At 31.7% G+C, this 18,840-nt stretch overlaps 7 non-coding genes across 7 annotated transcripts; all 7 read left to right on the top strand.

The window, feature by feature from the left end:
* Window positions 1-1,155: 1,155 nt before the first annotated feature.
* Window positions 1,156-1,238, top strand: TRNAL-UAA (transfer RNA leucine (anticodon UAA)). Its single transcript has one exon. It is a non-coding gene; the product is annotated as a tRNA-Leu (tRNA).
* A 3,124-nt stretch (window positions 1,239-4,362) lies between these two features.
* On the top strand, window positions 4,363-4,445 carry TRNAL-UAA (transfer RNA leucine (anticodon UAA)). The gene has a single exon. It is a non-coding gene; the product is annotated as a tRNA-Leu (tRNA).
* Window positions 4,446-6,656: 2,211 nt separating this feature from the next.
* Window positions 6,657-6,739, top strand: TRNAL-UAA (transfer RNA leucine (anticodon UAA)). Its single transcript has one exon. It is a non-coding gene; the product is annotated as a tRNA-Leu (tRNA).
* Window positions 6,740-8,949: 2,210 nt separating this feature from the next.
* TRNAL-UAA (transfer RNA leucine (anticodon UAA)) lies at window positions 8,950-9,032 on the top strand. The gene has a single exon. It is a non-coding gene; the product is annotated as a tRNA-Leu (tRNA).
* Window positions 9,033-12,155: 3,123 nt separating this feature from the next.
* On the top strand, window positions 12,156-12,238 carry TRNAL-UAA (transfer RNA leucine (anticodon UAA)). Its single transcript has one exon. It is a non-coding gene; the product is annotated as a tRNA-Leu (tRNA).
* Window positions 12,239-14,808: 2,570 nt separating this feature from the next.
* TRNAL-UAA (transfer RNA leucine (anticodon UAA)) lies at window positions 14,809-14,891 on the top strand. The gene has a single exon. It is a non-coding gene; the product is annotated as a tRNA-Leu (tRNA).
* Window positions 14,892-18,015: 3,124 nt separating this feature from the next.
* Window positions 18,016-18,098, top strand: TRNAL-UAA (transfer RNA leucine (anticodon UAA)). The gene has a single exon. It is a non-coding gene; the product is annotated as a tRNA-Leu (tRNA).
* The last annotated feature ends 742 nt before the right edge of the window (window positions 18,099-18,840 follow it).

Genomic DNA, 18,840 nt, shown 5'->3' with positions numbered 1-18,840 from the left:
ATTTCAGCTTCCAAAAAATGTACAATAAAGAATGTTATCAATTAGGGAAATTTAAAATTGACAGCCGTATATCTTTCAAGAAAAACATGGTCGTGTGAAATTACAGAGAAAGTAACTATTTCTATTATAAAATCAAGAGCAATCATTATAGCTGTACACTTTAAAAAATGGTGAATACAAACAATTTCAGTACTTTAAAAATTGACAATCCACATAGAAAAAAACATGAACATTCCATCAGTACTTGTCATGAAAAACACTTTAACTACTGCAGCAGGAAGGTCATACCAAACATACTTTCAGAGATGAGAAGAAATATAGGTATTCTAATATACAAAAATCAGAGCTATGTAGTTATTTAGACTCAAAGCTGTATAATGATTAAAGACAAGTTGACAGTGCATTTTGAAAAAAAGATGAACATTTCAATAGTACAGAAAAAGCAGCTATTTCCAACATAAAATCACGAGCAATCGTTACAGTTGTACACATTAAAAATGTTTAATACCTACAATTTCAGTAATTTAAAACTGACAATGTACCTATAAAAAAAACTGAACATTTCAAAAGTGCTTATCATGATAAACGCTTTGGCCACTGCACCAGGATGGCCGAGTGGTTAAGGTGTTGGGCTCATAAACCAATGGATTTATATCTGCATGGATTCAAACCCCACTTCCGGTGTGGTTTTTAATTTCAGCTTCCAAAAAATGTACAATGAAGAATGTTATCAATTAGGGAAATATAAAATTGACAGCCGTATATCTTTCAACAAAAACATGGTCGTGTGAAATTACAGAGAAAGTAACTATTCTATTATAAATTCAAGAGCAATCGTTATAGCTGTACACTTTAAAAAATGGTGAATACAATCAATTTCAGTAATTTAAAAATTGACAATCCACATAGAAAAAAACATGAACATTCCATCAGTACTTGTCATGAAAAACACTTTAACTACTGCAGCAGGAAGGTCATACTAAACATACTTTCAGAGATGATAAGAAATATAGGTATTCTAATATACAAAAATCAGAGCTATGTAGTTATTTAGACTCAAAGCTGTATAATGATTAAAGACAAGTTAACAGAGCATGTTGAAAAAAAGATGAACATTTCAATAGTGCTTATCTTGATAAACTCCTTGGCTACCGCACCAGGATGGCTGAGTGGTTAAGGCGTTGGACTTAAGATCCAATGGATTTATATCTGCGTGGGTTCGAACCCCACTCCTGGTATGGTTTTTAATTTCAGCTTCCAAGATATGTACAATAAAGAATGTCATCAATTAGTGAAAAATAACTGACAGCAATACATTCTCGATAAAAACATGGTTATGTGAAAGGACTGAAAAAGCAGCTATTTCCATTAAAAAATCAAGAGCAATCGTTATAGTTGTACACATTAAAAATGTTTAATACCTACAATTTCAGTAATTTAAAATTGACAATGCACATAGAAAAAATATATGAACATTTCAATAGTACATATCATGATAAACGCTTTGGCTACTTGCCTAGGATGGCCGAGTGGTTAAAGTGTTGGGCTTATAATCCAATGGATTTATATCTGCATGGATTCAAATCCCCCTTCTGGTGTGGTTTTTAATTTCAGCTTCCAAAAAATGTACAATAAAGAATGTTATCAATTAGGGAAATTTAAAATTGACAGCCGTATATCTTTCAACAAAAACATGGTCATGTGAAATTACAGAGAAAGTAACTATTTCTATTATAAAATCAAGAGCAATCATTATAGCTGTACACTTTAAATAATGGTGAATACAATCAATTTCAGTAATTTAAAAATTGACAATCCACATAGAAAAAAACATGAACATTCCATCAGTACTTGTCATGAAAAACACTTTAACTACTGCAGCAGGAAGGTCATACCAAACATACTTTCAGAGATGAGAAGAAATATAGGTATTCTAATATACAAAAATCAGAGTATGTAGTTATTTAGACTCAAAGCTGTATAATGATTAAAGACAAGTTAACAGAGCATATTGAAAAAAAGATGAACATTTCAATAGTGCTTCTTTTGATAATCTCCTTGGCTAACGCACCAGGATGGCCAAGTGGTTAAGGAGTTGGACTTAAGATCCCATGGATTTATATCTGCGTGGGTTCGAACACCTCTCCTGGTATGGTTTTTAATTTCAGTTTCCAAGATGTGTACAATAAAGAATGTCATCAATTAGGGAAAAATAACTGACAGCAATACATCCTCGATAAAAACATGGTTATGTGAAAGGACAGAAAAAGCAGCTATTTCCATTAAAAAATCAAGAGCAATCGTTATAGTTGTACACAATAAAAATGTTTAATACCTACAATTTCAGTAATTTAAAAGTGACAATGCACATAGAAAAAAATATGAACATTTCAATAGTGCATATCATGATAAACGCTTTGGCTACTGCACCAGGATGGCCGAGTGGTTAAGGTGTTGGGCTTATTATCCAATGGATTTATATCTGCATGGATTCAAACCCCACTTCTGGTGTGGTTTTTAATTTCAGCTTCCAAAAAATGTACATAAAGAATGTTGTCAATTAGGGAAATTTAAAATTGACTGCATCTTTCAACAAAAACATGGTCGTGTGAAATTACAGAGAAAGTAACTATTTCTATTATAAAATCAAGAGCAATCATTATAGCTGTACACTTTAAAAAATGGTGAATACAAACAATTTCAGTACTTTAAAAATTGACAATCCACATAGGAAAAAACATGAACATTCCATCAGTACTTGTCATGAAAAACACTTTAACTACTGCAGCAGGAAGGTCATACCAAACATACTTTCAGAGATGAGAAGAAACATAGGTATTCTAATATACAAAAATCAGAGCTATGAAGTTATTTAGACTCAAAGCTGTATAATGATTAAAGACAAGTTAACAGTGCATTTTGAAAAAAAGATGAACATTTCCATAGTACAGAAAAAGCAGCTATTTCCATCATAAAATCAAGAGCAATCGTTATAGTTGTACACAATAAAAATGTTTAATACCTACAATTTCAGTAATTTAAAATTGACAATGCACATTGAAAAAAATATGAACATTTCAATAGTGCATATCATGATAAACGCTTTGGCTACTACACCAGGATGGCCGAGTGGTTAAGGTGTTGGGCTTATAATCCAATGGATTTATATCTGCATGGATTCAAACCCCTCTTCTGGTGTGGTTTTTAATTTCAGCTTCCAAAAAATGTACAATAAAGAATGTTATCAATTAGGGAAATTTAAAATTGACAGCCGTATATCTTTCAAGAAAAACATGGTCGTGTGAAATTACAGAGAAAGTAACTATTTCTATTATAAAATCAAGAGCAATCATTATAGCTGTACACTTTAAAAAATGGTGAATACAAACAATTTCAGTACTTTAAAAATTGACAATCCACATAGAAAAAAACATGAACATTCCATCAGTACTTGTCATGAAAAACACTTTAACTACTGCAGCAGGAAGGTCATACCAAACATACTTTCAGAGATGAGAAGAAATATAGGTATTCTAATATACAAAAATCAGAGCTATGTAGTTATTTAGACTCAAAGCTGTATAATGATTAAAGACAAGTTGACAGTGCATTTTGAAAAAAAGATGAACATTTCAATAGTACAGAAAAAGCAGCTATTTCCAACATAAAATCAAGAGCAATCGTTACAGTTGTACACATTAAAAATGTTTAATACCTACAATTTCAGTAATCTAAAACTGACAATGTACCTAGAAAAAAAACTGAACATTTCAAAAGTGCTTATCATGATAAACGCTTTGGCCACTGCACCAGGATGGCCGAGTGGTTAAGGTGTTGGGCTCATAAGCCAATGGATTTATATCTGCATGGATTCAAACCCCACTTCCGGTGTGGTTTTTAATTTCAGCTTCCAAAAAATGTACAATAAAGAATGTTATCAATTAGGGAAATATAAAATTGACAGCCGTATATCTTTCAACAAAAACATGGTCGTGTGAAATTACAGAGAAAGTAACTATTCTATTATAAATTCAAGAGCAATCGTTATAGCTGTACACTTTAAAAAATGGTGAATACAATCAATTTCAGTAATTTAAAAATTGACAATCCACATAGAAAAAAACATGAACATTCCATCAGTACTTGTCATGAAAAACACTTTAACTACTGCAGCAGGAAGGTCATACTAAACATACTTTCAGAGATGATAAGAAATATAGGTATTCTAATATACAAAAATCAGAGCTATGTAGTTATTTAGACTCAAAGCTGTATAATGATTAAAGACAAGTTAACAGAGCATGTTGAAAAAAAGATGAACATTTCAATAGTGCTTATCTTGATAAACTCCTTGGCTACCGCACCAGGATGGCCGAGTGGTTAAGGCGTTGGACTTAAGATCCAATGGATTTATATCTGCGTGGGTTCGAACCCCACTCCTGGTATGGTTTTTAATTTCAGCTTCCAAGATATGTACAATAAAGAATGTCATCAATTAGTGAAAAATAACTGACAGCAATACATCCTCGATAAAAACATGGTTATGTGAAAGGACTGAAAAAGCAGCTATTTCCATTAAAATATCAAGAGCAATCGTTATAGTTGTACACATTAAAAATGTTTAATACCTACAATTTCAGTAATTTAAAATTGACAATGCACATAGAAAAAATATATGAACATTTCAATAGTACATATCATGATAAACGCTTTGGCTACTTGCCTAGGATGGCCGAGTGGTTAAAGTGTTGGGCTTATAATCCAATGGATTTATATCTGCATGGATTCAAACCCCACTTCTGGTGTGGTTTTTAATTTCAGTTTCCAAAAAATGTACATAAAGAATGTTGTCAATTAGGGAAATTTAAAATTGACTGCATCTTTCAACAAAAACATGGTCGTGTGAAATTACAGAGAAAGTAACTATTTCTATTATAAAATCAAGAGCAATCATTATAGCTGTACACTTTAAAAAATGGTGAATACAAACAATTTCAGTACTTTAAAAATTGACAATCCACATAGGAAAAAACATGAACATTCCATCAGTACTTGTCATGAAAAACACTTTAACTACTGCAGCAGGAAGGTCATACCAAACATACTTTCAGAGATGAGAAGAAATATAGGTATTCTAATATACAAAAATCAGAGCTATGAAGTTATTAAGACTCAAAGCTGTATAATGATTAAAGACAAGTTAACAGTGCATTTTGAAAAAAAGATGAACATTTCCATAGTACAGAAAAAGCAGCTATTTCCATCATAAAATCAAGAGCAATCGTTATAGTTGTACACAATAAAAATGTTTAATACCTACAATTTCAGTAATTTAAAATTGACAATGCACATTGAAAAAAATATGAACATTTCAATAGTGCATATCATGATAAACGCTTTGGCTACTACACCAGGATGGCCGAGTGGTTAAGGTGTTGGGCTTATAATCCAATGGATTTATATCTGCATGGATTCAAACCCCTCTTCTGGTGTGGTTTTTAATTTCAGCTTCCAAAAAATGTACAATAAAGAATGTTATCAATTAGGGAAATTTAAAATTGACAGCCGTATATCTTTCAAGAAAAACATGGTCGTGTGAAATTACAGAGAAAGTAACTATTTCTATTATAAAATCAAGAGCAATCATTATAGCTGTACACTTTAAAAAATGGTGAATACAAACAATTTCAGTACTTTAAAAATTGACAATCCACATAGAAAAAAACATGAACATTCCATCAGTACTTGTCATGAAAAACACTTTAACTACTGCAGCAGGAAGGTCATACCAAACATACTTTCAGAGATGAGAAGAAATATAGGTATTCTAATATACAAAAATCAGAGCTATGTAGTTATTTAGACTCAAAGCTGTATAATGATTAAAGACAAGTTGACAGTGCATTTTGAAAAAAAGATGAACATTTCAATAGTACAGAAAAAGCAGCTATTTCCAACATAAAATCAAGAGCAATCGTTACAGTTGTACACATTAAAAATGTTTAATACCTACAATTTCAGTAATTTAAAACTGACAATGTACCTATAAAAAAAACTGAACATTTCAAAAGTGCTTATCATGATAAACGCTTTGGCCACTGCACCAGGATGGCCGAGTGGTTAAGGTGTTGGGCTCATAAACCAATGGATTTATATCTGCATGGATTCAAACCCCACTTCCGGTGTGGTTTTTAATTTCAGCTTCCAAAAAATGTACAATAAAGAATGTTATCAATTAGGGAAATATAAAATTGACAGCCGTATATCTTTCAACAAAAACATGGTCGTGTGAAATTACAGAGAAAGTAACTATTCTATTATAAATTCAAGAGCAATCGTTATAGCTGTACACTTTAAAAAATGGTGAATACAATCAATTTCAGTAATTTAAAAATTGACAATCCACATAGAAAAAAACATGAACATTCCATCAGTACTTGTCATGAAAAACACTTTAACTACTGCAGCAGGAAGGTCATACTAAACATACTTTCAGAGATGAGAAGAAATATAGGTATTCTAATATACAAAAATCAGAGCTATGTAGTTATTTAGACTCAAAGCTGTATAATGATTAAAGACAAGTTAACAGAGCATGTTGAAAAAAAGATGAACATTTCAATAGTGCTTATCTTGATAAACTCCTTGGCTACTGCACCAGGATGGCCGAGTGGTTAAGGCGTTGGACTTAAGATCCAATGGATTTATATCTGTGTGGGTTCGAACCCCACTCCTGGTATGGTTTTTAATTTCAGCTTCCAAGATATGTACAATAAAGAATGTCATCAATTAGTGAAAAATAACTGACAGCAATACATCCTCGATAAAAACATGGTTATGTGAAAGGACTGAAAAAGCAGCTATTTCCATTAAAAAATCAAGAGCAATCGTTATAGTTGTACACATTAAAAATGTTTAATACCTACAATTTCAGTAATTTAAAATTGACAATGCACATAGAAAAAAATATGAACATTTCAATAGTACATATCATGATAAATGCTTTGGCTACTTGCCTAGGATGGCCGAGTGGTTAAGGTGTTGGGCTTATAATCCAATGGATTTATATCTGCATGGATTCAAACCCCCCTTCTGGTGTGGTTTTTAATTTCAGCTTCCAAAAAATGTACAATAAAGAATGTTATCAATTAGGGAAATTTAAAATTGACTGCATCTTTCAACAAAAACATGGTCGTGTGAAATTACAGAGAAAGTAACTATTTCTATTATAAAATCAAGAGCAATCATTATAGCTGTACACTTTAAAAAATCGTGAATACAAACAAATTCAGTACTTTAAAAATTGACAATCCACATAGGAAAAAACATGAACATTCCATCAGTACTTGTCATGAAAAACACTTTAACTACTGCAGCAGGAAGGTCATACCAAACATACTTTCAGAGATGAGAAGAAATATAGGTATTCTAATATACAAAAATCAGAGCTATGAAGTTATTTAGACTCAAAGCTGTATAATGATTAAAGACAAGTTAACAGTGCATTTTGAAAAAAAGATGAACATTTCCATAGTACAGAAAAAGCAGCTATTTCCATCATAAAATCAAGAGCAATCGTTATAGTTGTACACAATAAAAATGTTTAATACCTACAATTTCAGTAATTTAAAATTGACAATGCACATTGAAAAAAATATGAACATTTCAATAGTGCATATCATGATAAACGCTTTGGCTACTACACCAGGATGGCCGAGTGGTTAAGGTGTTGGGCTTATAATCCAATGGATTTCTATCTGCATGGATTCAAACCCCTCTTCTGGTGTGGTTTTTAATTTCAGCTTCCAAAAAATGTACAATAAAGAATGTTATCAATTAGGGAAATTTAAAATTGACAGCCGTATATCTTTCAAGAAAAACATGGTCGTGTGAAATTACAGAGAAAGTAACTATTTCTATTATAAAATCAAGAGCAATCATTATAGCTGTACACTTTAAAAAATGGTGAATACAAACAATTTCAGTACTTTAAAAATTGACAATCCACATAGAAAAAAACATGAACATTCCATCAGTACTTGTCATGAAAAACACTTTAACTACTGCAGCAGGAAGGTCATACCAAACATACTTTCAGAGATGAGAAGAAATATAGGTATTCTAATATACAAAAATCAGAGCTATGTAGTTATTTAGACTCAAAGCTGTATAATGATTAAAGACAAGTTGACAGTGCATTTTGAAAAAAAGATGAACATTTCAATAGTACAGAAAAAGCAGCTATTTCCAACATAAAATCAAGAGCAATCGTTACAGTTGTACACATTAAAAATGTTTAATACCTACAATTTCAGTAATCTAAAACTGACAATGTACCTAGAAAAAAAACTGAACATTTCAAAAGTGCTTATTATGATAAACACTTTGGCCACTGCACCAGGATGGCCGAGTGGTTAAGGTGTTGGGCTCATAAGCCAATGGATTTATATCTGCATGGATTCAAACCCCACTTCCGGTGTGGTTTTTAATTTCAGCTTCCAAAAAATGTACAATAAAGAATGTTATCAATTAGGGAAATATAAAATTGACAGCCGTATATCTTTCAACAAAAACATGGTCGTGTGAAATTACAGAGAAAGTAACTATTCTATTATAAATTCAAGAGCAATCGTTATAGCTGTACACTTTAAAAAATGGTGAATACAATCAATTTCAGTAATTTAAAAATTGACAATCCACATAGAAAAAACATGAACATTCCATCAGTACTTGTCATGAAAAACACTTTAACTACTGCAGCAGGAAGGTCATACTAAACATACTTTCAGAGATGATAAGAAATATAGGTATTCTAATATACAAAAATCAGAGCTATGTAGTTATTTAGACTCAAAGCTGTATAATGATTAAAGACAAGTTAACAGAGCATGTTGAAAAAAAGATGAACATTTCAATAGTGCTTATCTTGATAAACTCCTTGGCTACCGCACCAGGATGGCCGAGTGGTTAAGGCGTTGGACTTAAGATCCAATGGATTTATATCTGCGTGGGTTCGAACCCCACTCCTGGTATGGTTTTTAATTTCAGCTTCCAAGATATGTACAATAAAGAATGTCATCAATTAGTGAAAAATAACTGACAGCAATACATCCTCGATAAAAACATGGTTATGTGAAAGGACTGAAAAAGCAGCTATTTCCATTAAAATATCAAGAGCAATCGTTATAGTTGTACACATTAAAAATGTTTAATACCTACAATTTCAGTAATTTAAAATTGACAATGCACATAGAAAAAATATATGAACATTTCAATAGTACATATCATGATAAACGCTTTGGCTACTTGCCTAGGATGGCCGAGTGGTTAAAGTGTTGGGCTTATAATCCAATGGATTTATATCTGCATGGATTCAAATCCCCCTTCTGGTGTGGTTTTTAATTTCAGCTTCCAAAAAATGTACAATAAAGAATGTTATCAATTAGGGAAATTTAAAATTGACAGCCGTATATCTTTCAACAAAAACATGGTCATGTGAAATTACAGAGAAAGTAACTATTTCTATTATAAAATCAAGAGCAATCATTATAGCTGTACACTTTAAATAATGGTGAATACAATCAATTTCAGTAATTTAAAAATTGACAATCCACATAGAAAAAAACATGAACATTCCATCAGTACTTGTCATGAAAAACACTTTAACTACTGCAGCAGGAAGGTCATACCAAACATACTTTCAGAGATGAGAAGAAATATAGGTATTCTAATATACAAAAATCAGAGTATGTAGTTATTTAGACTCAAAGCTGTATAATGATTAAAGACAAGTTAACAGAGCATATTGAAAAAAAGATGAACATTTCAATAGTGCTTCTTTTGATAATCTCCTTGGCTAACGCACCAGGATGGCCAAGTGGTTAAGGAGTTGGACTTAAGATCCCATGGATTTATATCTGCGTGGGTTCGAACACCTCTCCTGGTATGGTTTTTAATTTCAGTTTCCAAGATGTGTACAATAAAGAATGTCATCAATTAGGGAAAAATAACTGACAGCAATACATCCTCGATAAAAACATGGTTATGTGAAAGGACAGAAAAAGCAGCTATTTCCATTAAAAAATCAAGAGCAATCGTTATAGTTGTACACAATAAAAATGTTTAATACCTACAATTTCAGTAATTTAAAAGTGACAATGCACATAGAAAAAAATATGAACATTTCAATAGTGCATATCATGATAAACGCTTTGGCTACTGCACCAGGATGGCCGAGTGGTTAAGGTGTTGGGCTTATTATCCAATGGATTTATATCTGCATGGATTCAAACCCCACTTCTGGTGTGGTTTTTAATTTCAGCTTCCAAAAAATGTACATAAAGAATGTTGTCAATTAGGGAAATTTAAATTGACTGCATCTTTCAACAAAAACATGGTCGTGTGAAATTACAGAGAAAGTAACTATTTCTATTATAAAATCAAGAGCAATCATTATAGCTGTACACTTTAAAAAATGGTGAATACAAACAATTTCAGTACTTTAAAAATTGACAATCCACATAGGAAAAAACATGAACATTCCATCAGTACTTGTCATGAAAAACACTTTAACTACTGCAGCAGGAAGGTCATACCAAACATACTTTCAGAGATGAGAAGAAACATAGGTATTCTAATATACAAAAATCAGAGCTATGAAGTTATTTAGACTCAAAGCTGTATAATGATTAAAGACAAGTTAACAGTGCATTTTGAAAAAAAGATGAACATTTCCATAGTACAGAAAAAGCAGCTATTTCCATCATAAAATCAAGAGCAATCGTTATAGTTGTACACAATAAAAATGTTTAATACCTACAATTTCAGTAATTTAAAATTGACAATGCACATTGAAAAAAATATGAACATTTCAATAGTGCATATCATGATAAACGCTTTGGCTACTACACCAGGATGGCCGAGTGGTTAAGGTGTTGGGCTTATAATCCAATGGATTTATATCTGCATGGATTCAAACCCCTCTTCTGGTGTGGTTTTTAATTTCAGCTTCCAAAAAATGTACAATAAAGAATGTTATCAATTAGGGAAATTTAAAATTGACAGCCGTATATCTTTCAAGAAAAACATGGTCGTGTGAAATTACAGAGAAAGTAACTATTTCTATTATAAAATCAAGAGCAATCATTATAGCTGTACACTTTAAAAAATGGTGAATACAAACAATTTCAGTACTTTAAAAATTGACAATCCACATAGAAAAAAACATGAACATTCCATCAGTACTTGTCATGAAAAACACTTTAACTACTGCAGCAGGAAGGTCATACCAAACATACTTTCAGAGATGAGAAGAAATATAGGTATTCTAATATACAAAAATCAGAGCTATGTAGTTATTTAGACTCAAAGCTGTATAATGATTAAAGACAAGTTGACAGTGCATTTTGAAAAAAAGATGAACATTTCAATAGTACAGAAAAAGCAGCTATTTCCAACATAAAATCAAGAGCAATCGTTACAGTTGTACACATTAAAAATGTTTAATACCTACAATTTCAGTAATCTAAAACTGACAATGTACCTAGAAAAAAAACTGAACATTTCAAAAGTGCTTATCATGATAAACGCTTTGGCCACTGCACCAGGATGGCCGAGTGGTTAAGGTGTTGGGCTCATAAGCCAATGGATTTATATCTGCATTGATTCAAACCCCACTTCCGGTGTGGTTTTTAATTTCAGCTTCCAAAAAATGTACAATAAAGAATGTTATCAATTAGGGAAATATAAAATTGACAGCCGTATATCTTTCAACAAAAACATGGTCGTGTGAAATTACAGAGAAAGTAACTATTCTATTATAAATTCAAGAGCAATCGTTATAGCTGTACACTTTAAAAAATGGTGAATACAATCAATTTCAGTAATTTAAAAATTGACAATCCACATAGAAAAAAACATGAACATTCCATCAGTACTTGTCATGAAAAACACTTTAACTACTGCAGCAGGAAGGTCATACTAAACATACTTTCAGAGATGATAAGAAATATAGGTATTCTAATATACAAAAATCAGAGCTATGTAGTTATTTAGACTCAAAGCTGTATAATGATTAAAGACAAGTTAACAGAGCATGTTGAAAAAAAGATGAACATTTCAATAGTGCTTATCTTGATAAACTCCTTGGCTACCGCACCAGGATGGCCGAGTGGTTAAGGCGTTGGACTTAAGATCCAATGGATTTATATCTGCGTGGGTTCGAACCCCACTCCTGGTATGGTTTTTAATTTCAGCTTCCAAGATATGTACAATAAAGAATGTCATCAATTAGTGAAAAATAACTGACAGCAATACATCCTCGATAAAAACATGGTTATGTGAAAGGACTGAAAAAGCAGCTATTTCCATTAAAATATCAAGAGCAATCGTTATAGTTGTACACATTAAAAATGTTTAATACCTACAATTTCAGTAATTTAAAATTGACAATGCACATAGAAAAAATATATGAACATTTCAATAGTACATATCATGATAAACGCTTTGGCTACTTGCCTAGGATGGCCGAGTGGTTAAAGTGTTGGGCTTATAATCCAATGGATTTATATCTGCATGGATTCAAATCCCCCTTCTGGTGTGGTTTTTAATTTCAGCTTCCAAAAAATGTACAATAAAGAATGTTATCAATTAGGGAAATTTAAAATTGACAGCCGTATATCTTTCAACAAAAACATGGTCATGTGAAATTACAGAGAAAGTAACTATTTCTATTATAAAATCAAGAGCAATCATTATAGCTGTACACTTTAAATAATGGTGAATACAATCAATTTCAGTAATTTAAAAATTGACAATCCACATAGAAAAAAACATGAACATTCCATCAGTACTTGTCATGAAAAACACTTTAACTACTGCAGCAGGAAGGTCATACCAAACATACTTTCAGAGATGAGAAGAAATATAGGTATTCTAATATACAAAAATCAGAGTATGTAGTTATTTAGACTCAAAGCTGTATAATGATTAAAGACAAGTTAACAGAGCATATTGAAAAAAAGATGAACATTTCAATAGTGCTTCTTTTGATAATCTCCTTGGCTAACGCACCAGGATGGCCAAGTGGTTAAGGAGTTGGACTTAAGATCCCATGGATTTATATCTGCGTGGGTTCAAACACCTCTCCTGGTATGGTTTTTAATTTCAGTTTCCAAGATGTGTACAATAAAGAATGTCATCAATTAGGGAAAAATAACTGACAGCAATACATCCTCGATAAAAACATGGTTATGTGAAAGGACAGAAAAAGCAGCTATTTCCATTAAAAAATCAAGAGCAATCGTTATAGTTGTACACAATAAAAATGTTTAATACCTACAATTTCAGTAATTTAAAAGTGACAATGCACATAGAAAAAAATATGAACATTTCAATAGTGCATATCATGATAAACGCTTTGGCTACTGCACCAGGATGGCCGAGTGGTTAAGGTGTTGGGCTTATTATCCAATGGATTTATATCTGCATGGATTCAAACCCCACTTCTGTTGTGGTTTTTAATTTCAGCTTCCAAAAAATGTACATAAAGAATGTTGTCAATTAGGGAAATTTAAAATTGACTGCATCTTTCAACAAAAACATGGTCGTGTGAAATTACAGAGAAAGTAACTATTTCTATTATAAAATCAAGAGCAATCATTATAGCTGTACACTTTAAAAAATGGTGAATACAAACAATTTCAGTACTTTAAAAATTGACAATCCACATAGGAAAAAACATGAACATTCCATCAGTACTTGTCATGAAAAACACTTTAACTACTGCAGCAGGAAGGTCATACCAAACATACTTTCAGAGATGAGAAGAAATATAGGTATTCTAATATACAAAAATCAGAGCTATGAAGTTATTTAGACTCAAAGCTGTATAATGATTAAAGACAAGTTAACAGTGCATTTTGAAAAAAAGATGAACATTTCCATAGTACAGAAAAAGCAGCTATTTCCATCATAAAATCAAGAGCAATCGTTATAGTTGTACACAATAAAAATGTTTAATACCTACAATTTCAGTAATTTAAAATTGACAATGCACATTGAAAAAAATATGAACATTTCAATAGTGCATATCATGATAAACGCTTTGGCTACTACACCAGGATGGCCGAGTGGTTAAGGTGTTGGGCTTATAATCCAATGGATTTATACCTGCATGGATTCAAACCCCTCTTCTGGTGTGGTTTTTAATTTCAGCTTCCAAAAAATGTACAATAAAGAATGTTATCAATTAGGGAAATTTAAAATTGACAGCCGTATATCTTTCAAGAAAAACATGGTCGTGTGAAATTACAGAGAAAGTAACTATTTCTATTATAAAATCAAGAGCAATCATTATAGCTGTACACTTTAAAAAATGGTGAATACAAACAATTTCAGTACTTTAAAAATTGACAATCCACATAGAAAAAAACATGAACATTCCATCAGTACTTGTCATGAAAAACACTTTAACTACTGCAGCAGGAAGGTCATACCAAACATACTTTCAGAGATGAGAAGAAATATAGGTATTCTAATATACAAAAATCAGAGCTATGTAGTTATTTAGACTCAAAGCTGTATAATGATTAAAGACAAGTTGACAGTGCATTTTGAAAAAAAGATGAACATTTCAATAGTACAGAAAAAGCAGCTATTTCCAACATAAAATCAAGAGCAATCGTTACAGTTGTACACATTAAAAATGTTTAATACCTACAATTTCAGTAATCTAAAACTGACAATGTACCTAGAAAAAAAACTGAACATTTCAAAAGTGCTTATCATGATAAACGCTTTGGCCACTGCACCAGGATGGCCGAGTGGTTAAGGTGTTGGACTTAAGATCCAATGGATTTATATCTGCGTGGGTTCGAACCCCACTCCTGGTATGGTTTTTAATTTCAGCTTCCAACATATGTACAATAAAGAATGTCATCAATTAGTGAAAAATAACTGACAGCAATACATCCTCGATAAAAACATGGTTATGTGAAAGGACTGAAAAAGCAGCTATTTCCATTAAAAAATCAAGAGCAATCGTTATAGTTGTACACATTAAAAATGTTTAATACCTACAATTTCAGTAATTTAAAATTGACAATGCACATAGAAAAAAATATGAACATTTCAATAGTACATATCATGATAAACGCTTTGGCTACTTGCCTAGGATGGCCGAGTGGTTAAGGTGTTGGGCTTATAATCCAATGGATTTATATCTGCATGGATTCAAACCCCCCTTCTGGTGTGGTTTTTAATTTCAGCTTCCAAAAAATGTACAATAAAGAATGTTATCAATTAGGGAAATTTAAAATTGACAGCCGTATATCTTTCAACAAAAACATGGTCATGTGAAATTACAGAGAAAGTAACTATTTCTATTATAAAATCAAGAGCAATCATTATAGCTGTACACTTTAAAAAATGGTGAATACAATCAATTTCAGTAATTTAAAAATTGACAATCCACATAGAAAAAAACATGAACATTCCATCAGTACTTGTCATGAAAAACACTTTAACTACTGCAGCAGGAAGGTCATACCAAACATACTTTCAGAGATGAGAAGAAATATAGGTATTCTAATATACAAAAATCAGAGTATGTAGTTATTTAGACTCAAAGCTGTATAATGATTAAAGACAAGTTAACAGAGCATATTGAAAAAAAGATGAACATTTCAATAGTGCTTCTTTTGATAATCTCCTTGGCTAACGCACCAGGATGGCCAAGTGGTTAAGGAGTTGGACTTAAGATCCCATGGATTTATATCTGCGTGGGTTCGAACACCTCTCCTGGTATGGTTTTTAATTTCAGTTTCCAAGATATGTACAATAAAGAATGTCATCAATTAGGGAAAAATAACTGACAGCAATACATCCTCGATAAAAACATGGTTATGTGAAAGGACAGAAAAAGCAGCTATTTCCATTAAAAAATCAAGAGCAATTGTTATAGTTGTACACAATAAAAATGTTTAATACCTACAATTTCAGTAATTTAAAAGTGACAATGCACATAGAAAAAAATATGAACATTTCAATAGTGCATATCATGATAAACGCTTTGGCTACTGCACCAGGATTGCCGAGTGGTTAAGGTGTTGGGCTTATTATCCAATGGATTTATATCTGCATGGATTCAAACCCCACTTCTTGTGTGGTTTTTAATTTCAGCTTCCAAAAAATGTACATAAAGAATGTTGTCAATTAGGGAAATTTAAAATTGACTGCATCTTTCAACAAAAACATGGTCGTGTGAAATTACAGAGAAAGTAACTATTTCTATTATAAAATCAAGAGCAATCATTATAGCTGTACACTTTAAAAAATGGTGAATACAAACAATTTCAGTACTTTAAAAATTGACAATCCACATAGGCAAAACCATGAACATTCCATCAGTACTTGTCATGAAAAACACTTTAACTACTGCAGCAGGAAGGTCATACCAAACATACTTTCAGAGATGAGAAGAAATATAGGTATTCTAATATACAAAAATCAGAGCTATGAAGTTATTTAGACTCAAAGCTGTATAATGATTAAAGACAAGTTAACAGTGCATTTTGAAAAAAAGATGAACATTTCCATAGTACAGAAAAAGCAGCTATTTCCATCATAAAATCAAGAGCAATCCTTATAGTTGTACACAATAAAAATGTTTAATACCTACAATTTCAGTAATTTAAAATTGACAATGCACATTGAAAAAAATATGAACATTTCAATAGTGCATATCATGATAAACGCTTTGGCTACTACACCAGGATGGCCGAGTGGTTAAGGTGTTGGGCTTATAATCCAATGGATTTATATCTGCATGGATGCAAAACCCCTCTTCTGGTGTGGTTTTTAATTTCAGCTTCCAAAAAATGTACAATAAAGAATGTTATCAATTAGGGAAATTTAAAATTGACAGCCGTATATCTTTCAAGAAAAACATGGTCGTGTGAAATTACAGAGAAAGTAACTATTTCTATTATAAAATCAAGAGCAATCATTATAGCTGTACACTTTAAAAAATGGTGAATACAAACAATTTCAGTACTTTAAAAATTGACAATCCACATAGAAAAAAACATGAACATTCCATCAGTACTTGTCATGAAAAACACTTTAACTACTGCAGCAGGAAGGTCATACCAAACATACTTTCAGAGATGAGAAGAAATATAGGTATTCTAATATACAAAAATCAGAACTATGTAGTTATTTAGACTCAAAGCTGTATAATGATTAAAGACAAGTTGACAGTGCATTTTGAAAAAAAGATGAACATTTCAATAGTACAGAAAAAGCAGCTATTTCCAACATAAAATCAAGAGCAATCGTTACAGTTGTACACATTAAAAATGTTTAATACCTACAATTTCAGTAATTTAAAACTGACAATGTACCTAGAAAAAAAACTGAACATTTCAAAAGTGCTTATCATGATAAACGCTTTGGCCACTGCACCAGGATGGCCGAGTGGTTAAGGTGTTGGGCTCATAAGCCAATGGATTTATATCTGCATGGATTCAAACCCCACTTCCGGTGTGGTTTTTAATTTCAGCTTCCAAAAAATGTACAATAAAGAATGTTATCAATTAGGGAAATATAAAATTGACAGCCGTATATCTTTCAACAAAAACATGGTCTTGTGAAATTACAGAGAAAGTAACTATTCTATTATAAATTCAAGAGCAATCGTTATAGCTGTACACTTTAAAAAATGGTGAATACAATCAATTTCAGTAATTTAAAAATTGACAATCCACATAGAAAAAAACATGAACATTCCATCAGTACTTGTCATGAAAAACACTTTAACTACTGCAGCAGGAAGGTCATACTAAACATACTTTCAGAGATGAGAAGAAATATAGGTATTCTAATATACAAAAATCAGAGCTATGTAGTTATTTAGACTCAAAGCTGTATAATGATTAAAGACAAGTTAACAGAGCATGTTGAAAAAAAGATGAACATTTCAATAGTGCTTATCTTGATAAACTCCTTGGCTACCGCACCAGGATGGCCGAGTGGTTAAGGCGTTGGACTTAAGATCCAATGGATTTATATCTGCGTGGGTTCGAACCCCACTCCTGGTATGGTTTTTAATTTCAGCTTCCAAGATATGTACAATAAAGAATGTCATCAATTAGTGAAAAATAACTGACAGCAATACATCCTCGATAAAAACATGGTTATGTGAAAGGACTGAAAAAGCAGCTATTTCCATTAAAAAATCAAGAGCAATCGTTATAGTTGTACACATTAAAAATGTTTAATACCTACAATTTCAGTAATTTAAAATTGACAATGCACATAGAAAAAAATATGAACATTTCAATAGTACATATCATGATAAACGCTTTGGCTACTTGCCTAGGATGGCCGAGTGGTTAAGGTGTTGGGCTTATAATCCAATGGATTTATATCTGCATGGATTCAAACCCCCCTTCTGGTGTGGTTTTTAATTTCAGCTTCCAAAAAATGTACAATAAAGAATGTTATCAATTAGGGAAATTTAAAATTGACAGCCGTATATCTTTCAACAAAAACATGGTCGTGTGAAATAACAGAGAAAGTAAGTATTTCTATTATAAAATCAAGAGCAATCGTTATAGCTGTACACTTTAAATAATGGTGAATACAATCAATTTCAGTAATTTAAAAATTGACAATCCACATAGAAAAAAACATGAACATTCCATCAGTACTTGTCATGAAAAACACTTTAACTACTGCAGCAGGAAGGTCATACCAAACATACTTTCAGAGATGAGAAGAAATATAGGTATTCTAATATACAAAAATCAGAGTATGTAGTTATTTAGACTCAAAGCTGTA

Source organism: Taudactylus pleione, unplaced genomic scaffold (genome assembly GCF_031769625.1).
Source record: "Taudactylus pleione unplaced genomic scaffold, aTauple2 ptg000154l, whole genome shotgun sequence".
In the NCBI taxonomy this organism is placed as follows: domain Eukaryota; kingdom Metazoa; phylum Chordata; class Amphibia; order Anura; family Myobatrachidae; genus Taudactylus; species Taudactylus pleione.
Note: the sequence above shows the minus strand (reverse complement) of the source record. Positions and strands in the feature narration are given on the sequence as shown.